At 37.4% G+C, this 23,473-nt stretch overlaps 2 long non-coding RNA genes across 4 annotated transcripts in view; one reads left to right on the top strand and one right to left on the bottom strand.

Moving 5' to 3' along the window:
• The window catches only part of LOC116282690 (uncharacterized), a 131,822-nt gene that overhangs the window by 99,596 nt on the left and 8,753 nt on the right, over positions 1 to 23,473 (bottom strand). The window lies entirely within an intron of this gene.
• LOC140700240 (uncharacterized) lies at positions 11,747 to 21,856 on the top strand. 2 transcript variants are annotated; one of them, XR_012078601.1, is made up of 5 exons: positions 11,747 to 12,902; positions 15,519 to 15,595; positions 18,180 to 18,494; positions 18,579 to 18,744; positions 21,618 to 21,856. It is a non-coding gene; the product is annotated as an uncharacterized lncRNA (long non-coding RNA). The 2 variants fall into 2 exon arrangements; XR_012078602.1 differs by lacking the exon at positions 21,618 to 21,856 and adding an exon at positions 19,004 to 19,078.

Below are 23,473 nucleotides of genomic sequence, written 5' to 3'. Positions count from 1 at the left end.
AGTGTTATAATCTCTTTCAGAAAGACAGGATATATGATATGAATAGTCTCATACAAATTTAGAATCAATTCAACATGAAGAAATGAGTATCCGCTACAAAGACATCTCTTTACAATCACAGGCTTAATAACAGAGCTAGAAATAATTGCATAAGAACAGATTGCCAATATTTGAATGGCAGAAGGAACTATTTTTAAAGTTACACAAAGAATTTTTAAAGTCTTTCAGGCTAGCTGTGCTGGAAGGATAAATGTCTTTTATACTGACATACTGCCAACTCAAAGCATCTAAAGGCCCTTTCAGAACTGCATATAAACACGAATCGAATCATTTCACCCACCTCTGGGCTGGAATGTGACAGCTGGTTAAAGTGAGCATAGCAACACCACACAACAATGTCAAACAGGATGAATGGCTTAGCCAATCAAAAATAGAGCATCAAAGTAAAACTGCTCAAATTAGACTTCTGGCCAGGACAGAAAGGTTAAATGTTCTGTACTGGTATAAAGCCCCTGGGATCCTTGATGACCACAAAAGTCATGTTAGTATAATCAAATGAATTCAAGACGTGACTCAGCAGTTTATGAGTTCTTTAATACTATCACATGGGGGCTTTTGTCGTTTTCTAATTCAACAGAGAGAATGTAGAAAACTAGGTGTGTGGTAGTTAAGGGAGTGACCTGTGAAGTAAGGGCGACCTTGGTCAAGTCACAAGTTCCCAGTTAATAAGCGGATCAAACTACTTTCCCTCTCTATGCTCTCTTTTCCTCAGTCACAACAAAGTTCTTAATACCCATCTCCACAAGCTATGTTTAGGGTTAGCTATATACATGTGTATGAAGCTCTGAAATGAAGTCCTAGGACACAAACACACACCATACACAGAGAAACTTATTTTGCCTATTAATGGTCAGCAGAATTCAGACAAAATGCTGGGGAGGAGATTATAAGAATGATTTTCTAACATACTAAATTTTTCTTAACCTAGGGATGTGACAAGTTGTTGACCCAAGAGGTAGTCTGGTTTAATTTCAGCCATTACAGGAATATTGATAGAATAAATACTATAGCCAGAAGTTATGTTTAGGTGGAACTAGAGAAAACATAAGCATACTAAGTTTTTGTTTGTTTGTTTCTGCCTAGCAATAAATAGTAATCAAATTTGATTAATCAAGTTTAATCAAAATTCCCGAATGAATTATTTTAAGCTCAGTCTGACAAACTGCAGGATTTTTAACATTGATGTTTACATCGGAAGTTACATAATGCTGTGATATTAAAGCTATTTAAATAAATTACCTAAAATTATTATTCCTTTTATTTTGGTTAATTTGCAAGTTCTAATAAAATCTACTTTCAACTCCAGAGTCTTATTAATCTTTTCCATTTCATTTCCCTTCTAAACTAAGGTCTTCATTCTTTGCATGAATGACTAAAGCTATAACTTTAAAATGTTTTCACAATATAAAATTCTGAAATATGAACAAATATATATGAGCATATAATACAAAAGTGCTACAAACACTATTTTCTACTAACCCTTAGAGAAAAAACACCTGAGTTATATATTGAAATCATACACTAAGAATTGGCATAAGTGATCTACAGTCATATTATAATCACAATGTTCTTCAATATATGTAGGCTAATATGGTTATTTCACCATATATGAGATCATTTTTAATTCTTACTTGATTGTGGTAGACAAAATCATCCCCTTTTAAATCAATGTATAATAAAAGTTGAGTGGCAAGACTTATAGCTCACCAAAACTAAAATACATAGGATTCTAATTATCAGTCTAATCCTCTCCGGAGGTTAACTCTTAAAATCATGGCTATCAAGTTTCATGTGTTATATTTACTGTGGTGCTTGGGAACATTGACAAAGGGTTGAGTATCTCTGGTATGTCCATTCTAGCTTTACTCACTGAGCCATGTCACTTGCTGGTAAGTTATATAAAAGACTTCTATTTTTATGGGGGGTATTTTTTCAATTACTTTATATATTAGCTCCCAGTAAATGTTCAGTCAACACAATGACATTTTATAGAATGGCGCAAACTCTTCCACTGAGTACTTGCAGTACAGGTTTCTTTGTATTACTGTACAAAGAGTGACAATGTTTTTTGATGAGGGAGCTATAAATTTAATTGCTTCATTATTTTTTCCTTTTTAGCTTTTTCCAAGTTTTCTAAATGGACACTTTTAATTAAAAACAAAAAGCAAAACAGTGCACAACAACTTATATGAACTAGTCTCATATCAACATTATCCAATCTGTAATTTGTTTTACAGAGTTAGTCAACTTTTAAAAGCACCCCTAATATTTCCTGTGCTGTTGGCACGTGGATACAACTACTCCCATTAGATTTGACCATAAGAAGGAAGAACGGGTTGGGAGAGATGGAAGGTGCACATGAGGGCAGGCACTGGGATACTTACCCAACTGCTCAAACCCATGAAGCTCATACTGAACTCTGACAAAAAGCTTTGTGAAGGCTAATTGGAGTGTATGTCTTTCCGTACTGCCCCAATGATTATTCAGACGCCCTATAAAATTGTCCCCACCATATATTATTTATACTCAAGACATCTTTGAGAAAGATCATGCTAATTTAAAGACACAGAAAAATACTGATTTCAGTCCAAGAGCTCATCCCAAGTCTATTTCAGGGCCAAGAATTGGTGATAATAATTTCAATTTCAGTCCTTTTGCTTCTCACTGGCTAGCTTTTAGCTTTTAAATGCAATTATTAGTTTTAGCTTACTGCAGTATACAATAGCTTATGTTAATACCTTTTGCATAATTTGTATTAATTTTGACAGTTATAAAACAAGTCTCATTCATATTGCCAATAATTTAATCAGCATTCAGATGTAGGTTAATTACCAGTATATCCCTAGTATTTTTTTATTTTCAGTAGATAGAGCCATCTCCCCCTGAGAAAGACAGGTGCTCAAAGTCTATTGGAGGATATTCCAGAAGCCTTATGAAAAAAATTAGTTATTACTGAAGACTGGAAATGAAGGACTTGTAAATACTTCATAAAGTCCCCAAAATAACATGAAGATGCACACTTTGTGTTATTTTCTCTAACAGGTTTATAGAAAATTTTCTAATGAAAATGATGGTTTGGCTATAAATCAGTGATGAAGAAAAGAGAAGCTGAATGAAGAAAATGTTTTGGTGAGAGCTTGCTCAAGTGAAATATAGGGGATTACCAGGGACAAAATCGTGTGGCTTCCACAGAAAATCTGACCAGAGGCGGGAAGGGACACAGAGGCACCTGGAACACATTTCTTCACTGTTCTCCCCCTCCTGATCCATTTCTAGGTCTTTGCTCTTGATTTGACTATAGTGGTATATACCTTCATATTTCAAATATTCTCTCCGTGAATTATGAACCCCAAATAGCTGTGAGTAATGTCTGTAATGCTTGCCTTCTAAAGGACTTAAGAAGGCTGCATAGTTTATAGCTGATAAACTGGGAGTCAATCTTTCACTGCAATGATGTATTCACTGCACTAAGAACCATTTCCATTGTAAATTAATTCTCGAAATGTTGGACCATAAATGTCACCAGTATCATTCCCCACTCTGCTCCCAGAAGCAGTGGCTCTGTCAGTCTGCTGCAGGTGCTGGCTTCTGAAGGCAAGGTGCTCCAAACCAAACACATTAAACCATGACTCCATTCTTAAGGGCAACTCCTTTCAAAGGCCTCTTTACTTTATGCCGCTTGGCAAAGAGATTAATGGATGCCATTTCTGATATGCAACTGGCTTTGGGGTTTTCCTTTTGCCCTTTCAGAAGGAGGTACCTCTGAGTGCCCCTTCACAAATATATTTCCCAAATGTGCCTTTTTGAGAAGGTTACCCTAGTTCAGTTAGTATTCACCCTCTTTCTGCCTCTGTTTGCAATATATGGACTTAAAATACAACCAGCTGTCAGGTCTTTATTGAGTCATCAGTCTGCAGAGGACTTCCGTGGAGACATAAAAGAATCAAACAACATAGGGCTGCCTTGAGGCGCTTAGGTTTTTGTAGGGTGAGAAAAAATTCTACCATGATGAGTCAGGTGACAAATAATATGTGAAGCCAATTTCAGGTATTAGTTACTTAGGGCCCTCATTAGGCATTTTGCAGTGTTTACTAGGGGGAAATGTTCTTGGGGAAACCAGAGTAACATGGAGGTTTAAATTTCTGGCAAACATTTTGTTGACTAGTACATCACTTGGAATATTAAATTGATTCCACAATTGCTATGTAGAGTAGAGAAGAAATGTAAACGTAGTTTTCTTGTTTGTCTTTAGAAGATGCTCTTTCTTTTCAAGCTGTTCAGATTGATTCAGTGAAGTGTGTCTAAAATCTAAAGCTCAGGATGCATCAGTCTGGTGAGAAACTGCAGGTGCTGTCAAAGAAAACTTATTTCTTTAATCTATCTTCTGATTTTGTATCCCAGGTAGCACTAAAGAATTGTTCTGTTCCTTTAAGAAGTCGATAGGGAAATTTAAAAAAAAAGAAAAATTACCTGAAAGCCAAAGTGTGACTGAGTAAGTCTATATTGGTGTATGATCAGTTTAAGTAATGAGTGGTCAACTGGAGCCCCTCAGCTCCTGACATCTATCTATATGGTTACCACCAGAAGGATTTTAATGTACCACCTTGTTTTAATACCAGGTTTTTAGTGAAACTTTACCTAAGGACAGTCACTGCAATCATTCCCTCATGTGCACTATTTCACAAATTATGAAACCATGTGAAGTTAGATTAAGAAGTTTACTCAAATGTTCGACTAGCATTCAAGGTCAAGGTGTATGAGAGAATCGTTTCCTTTTTTCCTACAGTTAGACTATCTATATTAAAAAGAAGGCAGAGTAAAGCTAGTTACGAATTATCTAAAGAATCTGCATTTTGTCTTTTTTTCTTCCACCTTTCCCAGTTCTGACCTCCTCCTCTTCATCATCTCCATCATCTCATTATTATTAATTTAACAAGTCAACATAAGTGCTATGTCAGTACTACTAGAATTGTGCACATCATCAGTGAACACATGCAAAATAAGTGCAAAGGAAGAATTAGCTGCCCTGAGTACTTTTTTCCTAACAGATTAACACTATTTGAGTGTTAACAAATATCTTATGAGCGCTTCCAGAATGAACAAATTGTGGTACCGATTTTCAAAAGGTTTACAATCACATGTGGAGGAAAGAAACAGACATTTTTTGCTTCTGAGCTTCATCCTGATTCTGACAATGTTCTTCAAGCTCTAATTACTGAGCTCACTGATTAATGGCATTGTAGGAAAGAAGGATCCTTGAAGACTGCCGATATTTAAGCATCAGGGAAAAGAAGAAAAATTGGTGAAGGAGGTTGGGAAAGAGCAGTCTGAGAAATCTCAGAAAATTAGAAAAGTGCTGTATGGAAGCCAAGGGTCCAAATATAGTATATGAGGTTGTTGTTTCATGTTTGGTTTTGTGGCAAGCAACAGTATCAGTTGATCTTGATTTGATGGTGCAGTAAAGATGGCGTTATTTACTACCAAAGCTTGTGCTCGGTAATGCCTCTAGATAGTTGGTATTCAAGAGGTGATCCTTTATAAAATGGGTAGCGTGGGAGTGAGTGGCACAGGACTCTAAGGAAAGGAGTTGGACTTCTGGTTTCAAAACCTTGGAAGTCATCCACCTGTCCTTTACTTGCACAGATATGATAGCTGTATATACATCTTAGATGTTATATAAATTACAAGAGCTAGTCAGAGTTCAGGCAGGTGGCTAACTGTAAGATCAACACCTGAAAATTCCTTACTTTTTGGGAGAAACTTTTAAAACTTTATTGAAAGACATTCAGAAATATCTGAATAAAAATAAAGGTATATCATATCCATAAAGAGGAGAATGTGATATTTCAATGATGTCAATTTTCATCAAATTTAATCTCTAAATTTAGGACAATTTCATTGGAGAATATGACTCTAGCATTTGTTTTGAATAACTGGGATACAACTGAAGCAGCCAAAGGTGGGGTTACTTGCTCCAGCTGATAAGTACTATTTACTATGAAAGTTGTGGTAATTAGATAAGTTTGATATTGATTCAGGAACCAGTAGAGCAGTGAGGCAGAGGAAGAGGATAAAGAGCTCCCAAATAAATAGACCCACTCATATATGGACACTTAATGTATTACAGTGATGGTATTTGAAATTCAGCGGTCAAATTATGGCTCTTCAATAAGTTGTTCCTGGACATTTTATTATCCTAAGAAAGAAATAAACAGAGAGAAGAATGAAGGTAGTGGGGAGGCAAGGAAGGAAGGGAGGAAGCCTTCTAGGTAGAATGTAAATGGGAAAAGCAAAACTTTTAGAAGAAAATATAGAAGAATATCTTTATGAAATTCAGGTAGTGGTGGATTTCTTACATAAGACACACAGCACAAGGAACAAAAAGAAAAAGTGATAAATTTTTCTACATTACAATGTTAAGAATATTTATCAAAAAACATAATAAAAAGTGAAAATATAAGCCACAAACAGGAAAGTTTTACATCAACCAACAAAGGATTGTATCTAATATATATAATATGTACGTGTATATAAGTATATATATATATCCCAAATAAATAATGAAAAAGGCAGTCAAAAACTGGGCAAACTATGTAACTCAGAAAATTATTTTAAAAAGGAAATGGGAAACATGAACGGCCAATAAACACATAGAAAGTTGCTCAACTTAATTTGTAATCAAGGAAATACAAAATGAAACTACAATTGGCTCTCATTTTATGCATACCAGATTGGCAAATGCTGAAAAATCTGACAATTCCAGGTACTGGTAAAGATGTGGACTAAAAGGAGCCTAACACACTACTGGTGGGAGTGTAAATTAAAGAATCATTTCTCCTTAATTAATAATGTTGACTGTGCACATAGCTATGACAAAACAATTTCATTCCTAAATATATAAAACCTAGGGCAGAAGTCTTCAGACCAAGTTACTCATATGTCTCAAAGTATACAAAGACTTTCCAAGATAATTTCAAAGGAACAGATTTTCAGATGCTCACTTGCTATATGCACACTTGCTTAAACCTGTGACTATAAGAACACGTCTCAGCCAGCCTCTTACCATCTACCCCCTCACAATAGTCTTTCTTCTATTTTATGAGTCAAAGATGACCTCTCAACCACCCTGAATCCTACTAGGGTACACTGATCCCAGGTGTAAAAATCACCAGGGAGCCGAACAATGGAACACATTTAAATATCGGTGTATGTATTAGGAAAGTGAATGACTGTCATAACTGACGAACATAGCTTTATGATGACAGATGGTTTCTAATCGTCTTCTTTCACTTATTCAATGGAAGACCTAATCAAGGTATTTACTAATGGGTCATTAAAAACAATGTTTTATTGTAGATCACTACGTGATTCTCACATGTAACTCAAACAATTCAATGAACTAAATGACATTAGTTATTAGTCATTAGTTATCTTCTTCCATTCATACTTGTGAATATGATTTCTTAGTGCTTATTTGTATGAAAAAATGGAGCTGAACCATATTTCACTTTAACCACAACTAATGGTCATTCTTGGATACATGAATTGACAAGGAAGCCTGCCTCCAGAAAAGTATGTATTTGGGGAGAGGATATAGCTCAAGTGGGAGAGTGCATGCTTAGCATGCAGGTCCTGGGTTCAATCCCCAGTACCTTCTCTAAAAATAAATAAACCTAATTACTTCCCCCATTCCCACCAAAATAAAAAATAATTAGATAATACAATGACAAAAAAGTATGCATTTCATTAAAGGATATTTCCAATATAATTTTACTTATGTTTAAGAATAATTATCAAAACGTGTAAACATTAGTTATTTTGATCAATTATGCACTACTGATAATTGTAAAATAGTAACTTAATCCAAAAGAAATTTTTAACACTTAAGATTTTATAGTCAAAGGAAGTTTCATTTTTTAAATTTAATTTTATATGTACCTTTGTTGTAGGAAATTATAATAGTGAGATCAATAAAAGACACTGAGTCATAAAAATTATAATGCATTAAGATTACATGAGCAAAATGAATAGAAGACAAGATTGAGGAAAAGGGCTATGTTTTAAAGTTAATGTATTTTAAGTAGACTCAAAATATGAAATGGAATGCAAAACATCAGATCATATATGTCATAAGAGTAAGTATTGTTTCTTAAAAATGTTATTTCAGTTATATATGTGTGTATATACAAGTGTGTAGAAATGTGTAGGCATCTATGCATATACCATGATGTAAAAATAATTTTCATGAGAGTAACAGCAAAATCACCCCACCCCATGTCATTCTGATGCAGCAATCTACATAATCAGAAATAATAATTTAGGAGCAGTGAAGGTAAAAGAGAAAGGGTTTAAGACTTTTTCCTACCAAACAGATGTTTTAACATATATGCACTTAAATGTGTATGTATATATAAAAATTATTTAAGGTCTCTAAAATACGTAATAGGCAATCAGACCTGAACTCTTGAGAAAGAACTGGTAGCAAAGAATATAGCTTTTAGAAGGATGTAGAATGCTGGCCACATTCAGTAGCCAGAAGAACACTAAATCTTAGAGATGAATTTCAAGAAACAGAAACAAACACACAAATATACCACAGCATGAATTAGGTAGATGGGGAGGAAAAAAACACAACCCATACAGGCTCACAGATGTGGGTGGGGGCTGAGTTTGGAGAGACTCTTAAGCTATAAAGAAACTGACGAAGATCTATTCCTTCATATCTTAGGTTAGGAAGTCAGCATCCCCAGAAGTAAATCTCAAGATGGGGATTCATGTGCAAGTAGTTTACTCAAGGAGTGTTCCCAGAAAAGTCTGGTATGTGTGAGTAAATCAAAACAGAGAAGGGGAAGAAGCCAAGAAAAGAGGTGATTTCAGACAAAGCTCCAGCATCAGCCTGATTTCAGTGGATTCTATCTCAGAATTTGTCCCCACTGCAGGCAAAGGATCTAAGATTTTATATTTGAGTATCAAGTCAGTCATTCTCTAAGGGCCCTGCTAGGGACCTCCCAGGAACTTCCTGCCATCTGCACTTGCAGGCAAAGTGGCTCTAGCCAGAGTCAGCACTTTGTGTAAAAACAAGGCACACAGAACGTGCAAGGGGACACACAGACAAGATCAAAGTGAAGGGACCTGGGCAGAGAGCACCAATGACAGTGTCCACTACCCTTTGAAAATGTTTTCTCTCAGTAGGAGACAATGCTATAGAAAGGACCAGTCAGGGTCTATCACGAGAGTAACATGGATCATAGATAGGAAGGCTTCCAGGGGCTCCTAGGACATTTAAAAATAAAATCAACCAACTACCCCCCAATCAAATAATTTTTAAAATATAAGAATGGGAACTGGGTTAGAGTATTTAAGGATATATTATTCTCATCTTTTATATTTTCTTTAATATTGTAGGGGTGAAATAATTTGGCATACCAGTCATAATACGTAAGTATGGTTTAACTACAGTGCATTTTATAAGCTTATGAAGGCACTGTTTGGCCTTATTCAGAGGTAAAAGGAGGCTACAGGGGAGAATGTATATCCTGAGTCTAGCCTGTGTCCAGCTATGATGAATCTGCCAGTTTGCAACTAAATCTCTAGCTGCTGTATCTCTAGCTACAAGAAAACAAGACATCCAGGAAAAGTATGTAAGTGCAAATGTTGATTTTTTCAGGTTTATTGAGGTAAAACTGACAATAAAAATTGTTTATATTTAAAGTATACTGCTTGTTATTTTGACGTACGTATACATTGTGAGGTGATCACCACAACAAGCTAATTTAGCATACCTGTCAATCCATCACCTCACATAGTTACCATTTTCTTTTTTCCTGTGGTGAAAATCTACCTCTTAGATTTCAAGTTTACGAATATTTCTTGGCTGCTTTCAGCACCAGGTGAGAGAAATGCAAGTCTGGAATTCATGTCTTTGTAAGGATGCAGATATAAAAGTGAAACACCAATAGGAGTTATAATCCAGTAAAGAGGAAGATGTGAGTAAATAGCAGTTTGATCAAAAGGTTTAAAAACTAATTTTCTTAGGAATAATCAACTGTTATTTTAAAGTAATCAAAGTTGATCCTTCCAATCATATATCAGCTAGAAATTCTTTGGGCTGAAAGTAACAAAACACTCAACTTATAATGATTAAATAAATATGATAGTATAGTGGTCAAAGAATAGGTTCTGGACACGAATTTTGTAGATTCAACTCCTAAGTAATAAACCCAAGCAAATTATCTAATTTTCCTGTGCTTCAGCATCCTCATCTAAAAATGGGGACAATAATAGTGTGTACTTTATATTTAGTTGTGAGAATTAAAGTCAATACATGTAAAGTACCCGAAGTATACATGTACATAAACCTGAAATACAGTGAGTAATACATAAATAACTTAAATTTGTTTTGAGGTTATGTAAGACAATAGAGATGGTTTTCTTGTTATAGTTTTTTTTATTAATCCCTAGAGTAAGTTACCAAAGGAGGTAGAGACTGTGTTCCCTCCGCCACCTACAACAACCCAGCCTTTATTTGTAGGAATGGGATAAATCATTCCGTGCCTGTTCGTTTTTTATACAGGTGGAATACCATCTATTTTTTTTTTGACATATACCTTGCTTAAAACAAAAGTCCATATAAGCACATGCAGGTCTCCCTCATGCTCTTTACAATCAGTACAGTATTCCATTAATGATGGTCATATAATACCATCATTTATTTTACACTTTCCATGCTGATGAGCATTTGGGTTGTTTACAAACAACACTGCAATGTATATCCTTGTATACCTGTTTTGGATATTTATATGAATATATTTGGATGGTAAAATTAAGAGAGAAAGCATTTGATGTGCCCCTACTCTAAGCAGACTATTATGGTAAGGATTAAGAGGAATTCAGGAAGATGAGGAAAATGATAAAACATGTTAAAACCAGAAATTTAAATACATCTCATATGATTAAGAACACTCTGCAGTTAAATCTAAGTAAATGTGTGCTAAAAACTGAGACTGAACACTTTAAATTCTGACTAATTCTGTAAGATCCACTGTCAACCAGTTCTTCTCGTGTACATAGAGCTTCTGATCAGCTTTTCAGAGTCGAGCTTCTAAATATGAGCAGACAACTAAGAATCAGCAGATGTACAATGAAAGAAGCCAAAATAAAAAGAAACTAAAATTTTGGAGGAAACAAACACTATGCAGAGAAAAAAAAAAAACCTTCCTGAAAACCTATAAAAATAGCCCCATGGAGAATCATTAAGCACATATTTAAGGGCCTACTGTGTGCCAGGCACTAGGGATGCAGCAGTAGGTGGAACAGACACCTTTGTGATGCTTAGGAATTATGTACATTGAAGTAAGAAAGAATCCTAAAAAAAAGGAATATTTGGAGAGCAAAACAGAGATCATGGAACTATAAAATATAACAACGAGATAGTCAAGAGAAGAACTGAATAATAAAGTTAAATATATCTCCTAGAAAGTAAAAGAGAGAGAGCAAACAGCAGAAAAATGATGAGACTTTTTATTGGACCAGGCCAAGCGGTTTAACATCCAAATAATAAGAATTCTAAAAGAGGAGCATAAAGAAAGCAGTAGAAAGAAGTAATTTTAAAAATTCAAGAAATTCTCCAGAAATAAAGAACAGAATTGTCAGAATGAACATGTCCACCGGGTGCACAATGGGTGAACACTGACCCAAACCAAATAACATCAGTATGCAGCTCTGGAATGTCCATGACAAAGAGAAGGTTCTAAAACCTACCAGAGAGAACCACATTTAGACACGGGATCACCATCCGAAAGGCAATAAACATTCAAGAGCAACTGCAAGATAGAAGAAAGCAGAACAATGCCTTCACAATTCTGTACAAAAATCACTTTTGACCTAGACTTTTTTCAATTAAGTGTGAAGGCAGAAAAAGGACATTTTTAATAGGTATGCATGGCTTCAAAACAATGTACCTTCTTTCAGAAAGTTATTAAAGGATCCATTTCACTAGTAGGAGGGTCTTACCAAGAACAAGTGAGACATACAATACATGAAACGAGAAAGCAAACACCGGGATGGGTCAATGGGAAATTTCAAGGGGACAAACATTAGGCCAGTCAGATCGGAGCAAGACAGGATTCACCAGAATAAATCTCTTCAGGAAGAGAAAACTGAAGGATACCTTCTGTTTTTAAATGTATCAAGAGGCAGTAACATGAAAGACAGTAAGGGGATGGACTTAATATAAACATACCAAAAAATGCACACAACAGCGAAGGAAACAAAAATTAATTCTACGGAAAACAAAAAGTTGTGTGGGAGTGGGAAGACTAACCCATACAATGCATGGCCACTCTGTGAGTAGCATGTACAGAAGCCTAAGACCTAAGACTGGGGGCAATTCGGGGATGGCATCACAGGCTGCTCAGTGGATTTTAATTCAGATCCTTGAGGTCAGTTCTCGACTGATTTTCATCACAAAATATCAAAGGTTTATTAATTGGTTAGGTGGACTGAAAACAGATGGCCACAGTATTTTGCCACATATCAACCGTGGGCTGATCTTGTGGCTTGCTCTGATGAATAAAATGTGGTGTTAGTGATGTGGCACAGGTTCTTGAACCTAGAACTCACGAAGCCTTGCAGCTATCGTCTTCCCATACTTGGAACTCAGACCCTGTAAAGCAGCTCAACCGAGCCTTCTTGAGGATAAGAGTACAGAGAAAGACCCCGCCGTTCCAGCTGCCCCAGCTGAGCAAGCTCCCCAGGCGACACACCAACTCAGCACAGCCCCGTGAGAAAGCTCAAGTGAGACCAGCAAAAGAGCCACCCAACCAGCACAGAGGATCATAAAGGTAATGAATTTTTGTTGCTTTACGCTACTAAATTTGGGGGCACACTGCTCTCACACGGTCACACAGCAATAGACAATGGTTATAGTAGACGTAATTAACTTGCCACTTCCAGGAGCACCTCTTCCCTTCCCAGCTCAATTTTATCAGTCTCACCATGAATACTGTGAGCTGCTGCTTTTCCTAAGACACTTCCTAACGATAGAAGTATTTCCATTATTAAAGCTTAAAAAAAAAACTTGTTTGTTGTTTGGTTTCATATTCCCTTCTAAAACACACCTAGTACCCACTGTGGATCAGGCTTTTTTTTTCCCCTCTCACATGAGATCTGGCCTCTGCCTTCATTTCTGACCATTACCCCCTTTCCTGGCTTGACCTAGTTGCAATCCTCCAACTGTAGCATTTATGTCACACTTCTTAGTCCTGAAGACACCGTTCCCTTTCTCTGGAATAATTTTCCTTTCTAATCAGCCTGACAAATGCTTACCTAGACACAAGGTAATATTGCTATTTCCTTGTAAATTTTAAAAACTTGCAACGTGGGATTCCCAGTGACAAGGTCTAATTTGTTTTTGTTCAGAATATTCAAAACATCTTTATTTCCATCTCCCACTAGACTCTGTGCCTCTTGGGCTGTGATTCTGAGCTAATTGACAAAGCCTCCAGTTTCTCCTGGGCACAAGCATAGTGGCTGCTCTTATTGCTTTCTTGTGGTACTTTTGTGGCTTGTGAAACCAGCAGGGTTGGGAAGGTTTTCAAATGATCTCCACAACTGTTCAGGGGCAGAATCACCCTAAGCAGATTCCTGAACTGATGCTGCTGTCGCAACTGTGAAGCTTGTGTCTCAGGGTCCAGTAAAGACCAGTTCCTCTGCCACGTACTCCCCCAAGACATTGTCTTCCTGAAGCTTTTGAAGGTTCCAGATCCTTCTCATGCATATTTTTCTACAGAGCTGTGATATTTTCTTTATGTCCTGTTAATATTCTTCTACTCTTCTTAGAAGAGTCCAGCTCAGCTTTTACAGTCTACCTGATCCTTAAACTGCTCCCTTTTCTAATTCAGTTAGATAGAACTAGCACTGATGGTCAAATCTGAACATCTCGTTCCTTCCCTTCCTTTCTTTGTTCTCTGGCTCAGGCTTTATTTTTCTTACATATTCCTCCAGATTTCTGTCTTATCGGTGTCTGCCAGAGACAGAAATATGAAGTGTGTGGGGCTGCTAAAAGCTTCCACAATTCAAACAAATTATGTCCACCTTCATCTTCCCCAAGCCTGGTAATCTCACCTGGGAGACACCCTTCTAACAGACAAACATTCAGGTCAGGCATGGACTCTATTCTTGCTCTGCCCAGTTTTGTTTAAGTCTCATCTGGCCTGTGCCTTCACTTGGACTCACAATGTCAAAACTTCCTGGACCCTTTACAGTCACCTTGAAAGTTTACCAAGCAATTCCTGAGTTTCTGCAACAATGTCCCTAGTTCATCTTTCTTAATAGGTCCAAAGTCTCTATATTAAACCTGTTTGACACAGGTATTCAAGGCGGTTTTCCAAGTGAGCTCACTTTGACTCTGCAGCTCTACTTGAACTAATTGTGTGGTTCAAGGTTACTAATTTCCTGAATCCTGTTCTTCATGCAGCATTTTAACCTGTTCCTTAATATCTTGCTTCTCTTCCTCTACGAGAAGTTATTGGATCCCAGTTATTCTTTGTGAATAACAAGAATAATTCCTTTATATTATATGTTTTTTTAAAAGAAATGAGACCTGGAAGCATTTTCTTTTTCTTTTTTAATATCTGTTATACTGTAGCCTTGAGGATCTAATGCTGCTTTTTCTTCATATCTGTCTAGATTAACATCCATGATCTTAAAATTAAGGACTGCTTTCACTTCCTCAAGTTTACTTATTTGCCCTCCTTTATTTTTATTCTTCTCTTGCTCCTTTCTGAGTAGATGGCTAAAACCTATGTTTCCAAATCATCTTCTAACATCTTAGGAACTGTGATTCCAAGAAATATGTGGTCCCAGGTATAGGCCTCTTTAATTACTTTCATAACCTTTAGTTTTGCAAAGTTTCTTTGGGTTGTTTTCTGCCTCTAACCAAGAAGGAATATTCTCTTTATGGTAAGGAACTACATAAATTTTTTTTTCATGATTTCCAAAATTGACCAACCTAATATGAATAAAATCATAGTTTGGGCCCCTGAAATTTAAAACTAAGGTCAGAACTTACATAGTGAACAAAGCCACAGCCATTCTGAGACCCTGTGGTGATGGCAGTGGAGGGTATACACGCACAAACGTGTCGACAGGAAACAGGAATCAAAGGTGGTAGTTCTTACTTTGCCAAGAATGCAGTTAAAGACAACAAAACGAAAGATGGAATTCCAGGCAGCTGACCTAGCTCTGTCTAGGCCTGGCATTAATAATTCTAAGTCTGAAATTCACGAGTGGAGTCCACTTGGAACTCAACAGCCTCTGCTCTTCAAAGTCCCAATCCGAAGGCTTGGCCAAAAAAACAAACAAACAAAAAAACCCCCAAAAAACAGCATAAGCAGCAAATATTTCTCTCCCCATCAATATGCAAAAAGAATGAACCCACTTTTCTGTCTCCTTTGCAGAGCTATGACAGAATACAATTTACAGTCAAGCAACAGCAGCTTGCATTCTGGAGCCCAAGCAGTCAACATCTGCCAAGGTGATCATGGTCCGTTTTTGCTGAGATACAGTCAACTGCCTGAGGATAAAGCCACTCTAAGCTGATGACCTGTCAAGGTCAAAATAATCACGTAGCGTGTAGCTTGCACTCACAAAATCCCACATTCCAGAGCCACCCACCTAAATCATGCCAGTTTCAAGTTCACTATGCAACCATCATAAAGAATGCCCTGTTGTGCAATTCTATCAGCTAGGTTTACAGAAGAAAAATGAACACTTAACTGAGTAAACCACCACCCTAACTACAAGCCCCAATTGTACTACCAGAAGCCTGAGGGCAGACCATCATATATTCTCTGGGAACAAACAGATTCCAAAGGGAATCTAGAAGGTGCAGGCTCTGCGCCTTAGTTCTTTCCCTCAAAGTCTCCAAACAGCAAAGTCACTTTTCCTTCCCAAGAGGCCCGGAATCTTACTCTTTTATCAGTCACATTCTACTGCTAGTTCTCAACGGGGACACTTTGGCCCCAGGGGCAGTATCTGGAGAAAGTTTTGGCTGTTAAAATGGAAGGGTGTTACTGGCATCCAGTGGGCAAAGACCAGGGATGCTGCCAACCATCCTACAAAGCATGGGACAGCTCTCCAACAAAAAAAGGCCAGGTTCAAAATGTCAGTGGTGCTCAGGCTGAGAGAGACTGCTCCATATAGAAACGTAAAAGTTGGGAAACAATGTTTCTCCCTAATACTGAATTTGCCATCTCACCTACATTATGCACCAGGGAGGCAGACATGGAACTCCTTAGGGTAGCAGAGTGCTGGTAGGAAGGGGAAAGATACCAGAAGATAAAATGACAAATACCCGTTTCAAAATTACATGCACTTGCTTGAATTTGGAATTGTTAAGAGTAACTGTCTGCATGGCAACAGTTTAGATGATTTCAATTCTAATGTTTCTCAATTTATAAAAATATAAAATTTTATTTGTATTTAAAATTTCCTCCAATGGTTAATTAATATTTCTGCAGTGATACATTTTAAGGAGACAGTCACTTCCTCTACTTGAGACATCCAGTCTGAGGCCAAGACAGGGGAAAGAGAACATACCCTGACATGATTCTGAGCCTCCCAAAGACACCAGGGAGCCTGTATCCCCAGGTGCCAGATTGCAGAAAAGTACAATTCAGATTCTGACAGCCCTGCTGGGAATAAAGAAGAACATATTACAATTATTATTATTTATCTTTCAAGTGGCAACAGAATTCTCTCTGCTCTGCAGAAAATAAAGGAACACATGACTCGGCAAATTCTTCATCATGAGTTCTCCCTTTTGTGTGGCATAACTGGGAAGACAGAGTTGCTTGATTCTTACCATATTATTAACTCTAAATCACATCTGAAACAGGAGCCCTGCAAGGACGATTCAGATAACGGCACATCAAAGAATAAATGCAGTCTAAAAATATTTGGTTTAAAATCTCATTCACAATGTGCCAAGTATTATTTTCCTTGACATGCTCTCTTGCCTGCCTTTGCAAAACTATAATCAGAATAACTTCCAACCCATATTCAGTGGGGAAGCGGGTGGGGATTTCGTGATCTGGTGGCAAATTTATAGAAATTGAGGAAAGTTCAGCTCAAAGAACTCTAGAATCATAAATTTCTAGAATAAAGAGAAAGTGATGGTTATCCAAACTAACGTCTCTGTTTTTAAAAACACAGAAACTGAGACCCTCAGATGGCATGTATCTTGCCAAAGATCACACAGCTCATTAACATGAGAGCCAGACATCCTAACTCCGACGGCAGTCCTTTCTCTACTCTGTGGCATTCTCTCATCTACAGCATTATCTTTCCATCAGATATTCATTGAACATCATGATAGGCCCTTTGGAAATCCAAAAATGAAGCAAAGAACTCTTCTAGAGCTAAGAGTTGAGTAAGAGGAAGAACTTGGATCAATAACTACAAGAGGAGACATTCAATAACATACACCCTAAAAGATACACAGGCACTCAAAGAGAAACCAGAGAAATGAAACTCAAACTCCTATAGAAAATAGATAGATAATGTAAACATGTGAAAGAGTCTGTGTGTGATTAAAGGGATTAGTGAGGACTGGGGCAAACAGAGAACCCAGGGAGCTTACAGTGCCGGCTCTTGCAATTTAATTATCATCAAGGAAGAAGGCAGGCCCAAGTTTTCTTAAGAGAAACTAAGAATCTCAAATTTTGTGTAAAACTGTTATATTTTTAAATGGTGTCAACAAAATAAAATTGTTTTAACGTTCCTAATTTTGTACATGTTTTGCGGGGAAAGGGAGGAAGGATGAGGAAAAGAGAGAAAAGGGAATGAACTGGAGATGATTAAAGGCCGTGGGGTTGAGATGGCCATGAAGGTAGGATGCTAAATGTTATGTCGGTTTATAACTGACCTCGTCCCAGCAATTCCTCTCCTTAGGGGCCTGTTCCATTGCATATGGTGTTTGTGGTTTTGTCTTAGAGTGAAGGAACTATTGAACTACGTGTTTTGGATGTCTTTTCATGATCTCCATAATAACTGGCACATTTTCTGACTAACAGGCTTCCTATGTTCCCTGGGTACTAGCATTTGCATTTTTCTTACAGATTGAGATGTGAAACATCTCCGCAGCTTTTGTGCTACTCCTTTGAACCTTAGGTAGGCAGTGAATCTCTTCTGTGACAAGTTCCTACTGAAACTACAAAACAGATGGGAGTTGGCTAGAAACCATAAAGAACAGAGAGAAGCTAGCCATGAATTATGATGGCCAAGAAATCCTCCAAAGTAATTCTGAATTAACTAGCATGGAATATATTGAAGACCCAGGATACGGAACGAATAATTGAATTTATTGTTTTTGCCAAACAGTGAAAGCTTTTCAATAGGTTTTAAGCACCTGCTTTCCTTCTCCTAAGACAGAGGTGGGTGATGAACTCCCTTGAGACATGGAGGGTCTGGGCTGGGAAACTGACTGGTATTCATGTCCTTCTCATCATCCATAACAGGAGCTGCTGTGCCATCAAAATGTGAAGTGTGATGCAGCAATGGCACCACATATAAGACACAGACTCTGCCCTATAAGATATTTAACACAGAATATGTGTAGATGAATGCTATTCAGCCATGTGTTGATACAGCAGGAGACTGAAATTATATAGATCTTAAATCAAGGTAAGGAGAGCACAGAATAACTCATTATGGATGATGGATGATTTTTTTAGTTTCCACAATTATTCTGTTTTTCAGTGAAGAAACCATACAACCATTGTGGTAAATATTTCTTGAGTACTTACTATGGGCAGTGTATTGTGTCCTTGCTGGGATTTGTCAGATGAACAACATAGCTTTCAACATGTTCCAGGCTCTATTTTAGCTTTGGAGTTGCTGTTTCTTCTTCCTGAAATGCAATTCCCTTCTATTCACTCTTCAGATCTCAGTTTAAAGGATCTCTTCTCTAGGAAGCCTTTCCTGCCCCTGCAAGGCTGGATTAGTAGCTCTTTCCTATGCACTCGCAAGAAAGCCTGTGGACATCTCTATTACGGCCCGGCACTTTCTGTCTCCTCTCCAGACTACTGCAAGCAGTTTTCTTCAACCATATAGCCTCGTCGTTTCTCAGAATGTTTAGCATCCCCCACACACTCAGTGAATGATTGTTGCAGGAATAAATAAATGAGTGAACGAAGGAATGAACAAACAAACGAGTGACTGGCTGGATGGATGAATGAAATATACTCCAGGATAATGTACAGAGGGAATGACTTAACAGAGAAGACAGAAATATATATTGGGACTTCAAACATGTTTTAATTCCTTTTGTAAAGTTTTCTTGGGGGTCTACTCAGTGCCATATGCTTTTCTAGGTAGTGGGAATACAGTTCAGAAAAAAACTGTCAAGGACAGAATAGAGCTAAGGAGACTACAGACAATAAACTAACAAACAAATAAATGATAAGCAATAAAATAATAAGCAGGTAAGTAAGAACATTTTAGGTAGTGATAAGTGCTATGATGAAAATAAAACAGCATTATACGAAAAGGCACAAATAAGGGCAAAAATGAGTGCAACTTTTTCAGAGTCTAGCTTAATTAAAGCTTTATAATTTTGCTAACAGAGTCTGCTTGACTGTCAAGCTTGCTGCTTTCTCGCAGTGAGAAAGCTGTCGTCTGGAAGGCACACTGCCCCAGTGGGGCAAGATCTTCAGTTCTTTGCTGTTCCTAACTCTCCCCACTTCAAACTTTCTGCCCTTTTCTACTCCACAGTTGACAAGACCCCTTCCTTTGACTCATTTAAGCCTAAAATCAACTCCAAATCTCTTAGCCTACAAGTGGTACCCCATTTTGTCTCGCTAACCAAATGATCCAAGGAGAAGGCAAGGAAACAAAGAAAAAAGTGAGTGTTTGGGCTTAGAGTTAAAAAAAAAGGGGGGGGGTTGTGGAGGTGGACAGTCAGTAGGCACTGAGGCAAAAATGTCTCCTCTCAGACAGGAAGAACAATGCTGTGGTTTTCCACGCAGATATGTAATAAATCTTTGGGCAGCATGAGACCAATGGCAATCCAGAATTCTTCTGCAAGCCTATTTAACAATAATCAAGGAATCTGGATGCTGGTCAACCCAGAATATATATTACAATTTAAAAATATCTAGTGGAAGCATTGAAGTGTCAACAGAGTTGTCAAAATTCTCTCTTTCATTGAATGTGAGCATATTCGATTCAGGCATTTCATGACTCATACCCACAAGCATTGTCGTTATGTTCTATAAAAATCCCAAAATTCATTATAAGAACTATGGATGAGTCAAATTCCACTCACATTTATTTCTTGGTAAGCTGTGCTCTTCCAAAAGTAATGCATAGATTTTAGATACCTAGACTGACAACAGGTCGTATTTGTTGTCTGAAAGCTCACTGTGCATGAATGACAAGTATCCATTCTCCTAGCTTCTGCATCACTAAGGTAAAAAATTCAGTTTTGTGGTAATTGTGAGATGACTATATTACATGCAGAATTTCTCAATGTAACTTGCTCTTTCCAACTTGGATTTTTTAAGTGAAAAAAATAAACACTGTAAGAAAGCTGTGCTAAGAGATTAGATCTTACAAGTTCTCATCACTAGAAAAAATGTAACTATGTATGTAAATGTAACTTATAGACTTACTGTGGTGATGATTTTGCAACATATACAAATATTGAATCATTATGCTGTATCCCTGAAATTAATATTATATGTCAATAAACATAAAATAGGAAGAAAAGAAAAAATGAAAAATGAAAAGGAAAAGAAAGCTGTGCTGTTCCACCAAAACCCAATGACAAGTACTTTCTGTTTATTAATTCATTCAACAAATATTAATAAAAACCTACTAGGTAACATGGCATTGTGCTAACTGCTGGAATGCAATGGAGTGTACTTTCTAATTGGGAAGGTATTAATCAAATAATTATTCAGATAAAAGTTTAATTACAAAAGATACAGTGGTTAGAAAGGAAAAACATATGGTGCTTTAAGAGCAAGTGATACAGTTTGCAGAGTCAGGGAACGCTTCCCTGAGAAAGAAATACAATGATGGGAGATTTAAGGAAGTTAACTGGGTGAATGCAGGGTAACTGGGCAGTGGGTTTAGGCAAGAGATTTCCAGGCAGAGGGAGCTGCATACAAAGTCTCTGCACTAAACAGGGGTTCAATCAGTGTGGATGAAAAGGATTATTTTGAGGTGAAACTAGAGATGTGCTGAGGTCAGACCTTGTAGGATCCCTGAAGCCACTTTAGATATTTCGGTCTCTGTCTTAAGAATGACAGGAAGTCCTTGAAGAATCTGAAGCAGAAGAGTGATAATACGGTCGGTCATGGGTCCTGTTTGAAATAATATTTCAAATATGTCAAATATGCTTCATCCTACAGTTTAACAGAATGAATAAAAATCTGTTTTGCTGTGCTTAAGGTGGTAAATAAGCTTACCCACCAAAAGTGGTTTTCTTTTCTAGTTGTTTCATGTTCTTCTAACTAGTTGTTAAAGTTATAAACATGTTCACTCTATTTCAGATGAGCAAAGAGCACCTTAGTCAAAGGAGATAAACACCTGCTATGCCTCAAAGAAGTAAGTACATTTTGAAAAGTAAATAAAGGAAGTTCTGGACTATATTCATAAGGAGTGACACCACTTGCAAAATCTCTATAATCAATGATGTAATAATGGCTTATGTAACTTTGGGTCTAACCAATAAAGGAGGCTGATACAACTGCAAAGCAACCTAATGGGAGGCCCTTCTAGAGTGTCCAGATTCCCCAGTTAGCGCCTGGGTCTGCTGGCCAGACGGAGAGGCACTGAGTCCCTGAGAGTGTGCAGAGCTGCCTGCAAACTGCCACGTGCAGACAGACCATCAGGTAAGCCTTGCAAGTGAGACGGAGAGACGCACCTGCTGGCAGTGAGCAATGGCTGAGCCAGAGGGAAAGACTGTCAATCACTGGACATGGACTCGTGCTCTCTACCCCCATCCTATTTTGCTTGCTTGCAGATGTCCCTTAGCTTTTTATGAAATTTTTTTTAAGAAGTGAAAGCTTTTTAAGCTAAGTGATGTTCATGTGCAATTTCTCCTGATCTCGTCAACTCATCCATCGTTGTTTTGACCTGAGGTGTATTTCTGTAAACTGAACAAAGCGTGTCTTTAGAAAATCTCTCATAGACTAAATGAAGAACTGCCTCCCTGGACACCCTTTTTTTTTTTTTTGCTATTTTTTCTTCATCTCCCTAATCTAAAAATGTTAGGATGACTCAGGCATCAGTGTCTTATCTGCTACACTTATTCTCTTAGTGAAATCATTCAGTCTCATGGTTTTACATATTACCAGATGGTGAAGACTCCCAAATTTATATCTCTAGTCTAGCTTTTTCCCTCTGAACTATAAAGTCATAAATCCAATTGTCTGATCAACCACTCCACTTAGATGTTTAATAGGCATCTCAAACTGCACGTGGGCAAAACTGAATTTTTTTATCTTCCCTATGCAGTAAATGACAATTTATTATTTCAGTTGCTCAGGCAAAAAAAAAAAAGAAAAGAAAAGAAAAGAAAAAGAAAAAAACCTTTGTGTCATCTTTGACTCTATTTCATGCACTACGATGATTTATCAAAAAATTCTGTTGGCTCCACCTTTGAAATATATCAAAAAACCAAAGAACTTCTTGTCCCCTCTACCATTTATCTCACATAAGATTACTGCAAGGCTCACTTACCTAGTCTCTCTGTTCCTGCCTTGCCCTTTTCCATCAATTCTCAATATCAGGAAGTTCCTGATGGAACATACATCTGATCATGTTATTCCTCTGCTCAAATACTGCAGTAGTTTCTCATCTAAATTCAGCACAAAAACTAAATTCCTTAAAGTGATCTACAAAGTGCTAGAAGAGCACTCTCCACATTCTCTCCTCTCACCTGCACTGTTCTTTCCCTGGTTCGCTCTGCTCCAGCCCGTCGCCTCCTTGCTGTTTCTTGCACACATCTGCTCCCTCCTACCTCAGGGCCTGAAACTTAGTCCTGTGCCTGGAATGTTCCTCCTTCAAATACCCGTGGCTCATACCCTCACTTCCTTCAGGTCTTAACATGTCACCTTCTCTGAACACAGAGGTGTTCCTTGACATCCTCAATACCTTGCACACTTCTGACACCTCCTTTCCTTCTTTACTGTAATTATTACCATTCCATATAATCTATACTTTACTTATGCATCTTGTTATTATGTCTCTACCACTAGAATACAAGCTTCTGAGGGCATTTTTGCTATTTTATTTGCTCTTATTATCTCCAATGGTCTAGAAAACTGCCTGATCCTTAGTTGCTGGTCATTAAATGCACACTGAACAAAAGAATTCGGGTTCATGGCATGATGAGTAAAAGTGC

This window comes from Vicugna pacos, chromosome 12, assembly GCF_048564905.1.
Source record: "Vicugna pacos chromosome 12, VicPac4, whole genome shotgun sequence".
NCBI classification, from domain to species: Eukaryota; Metazoa; Chordata; class Mammalia; order Artiodactyla; family Camelidae; genus Vicugna; species Vicugna pacos.
Note: the sequence above shows the minus strand (reverse complement) of the source record. Positions and strands in the feature narration are given on the sequence as shown.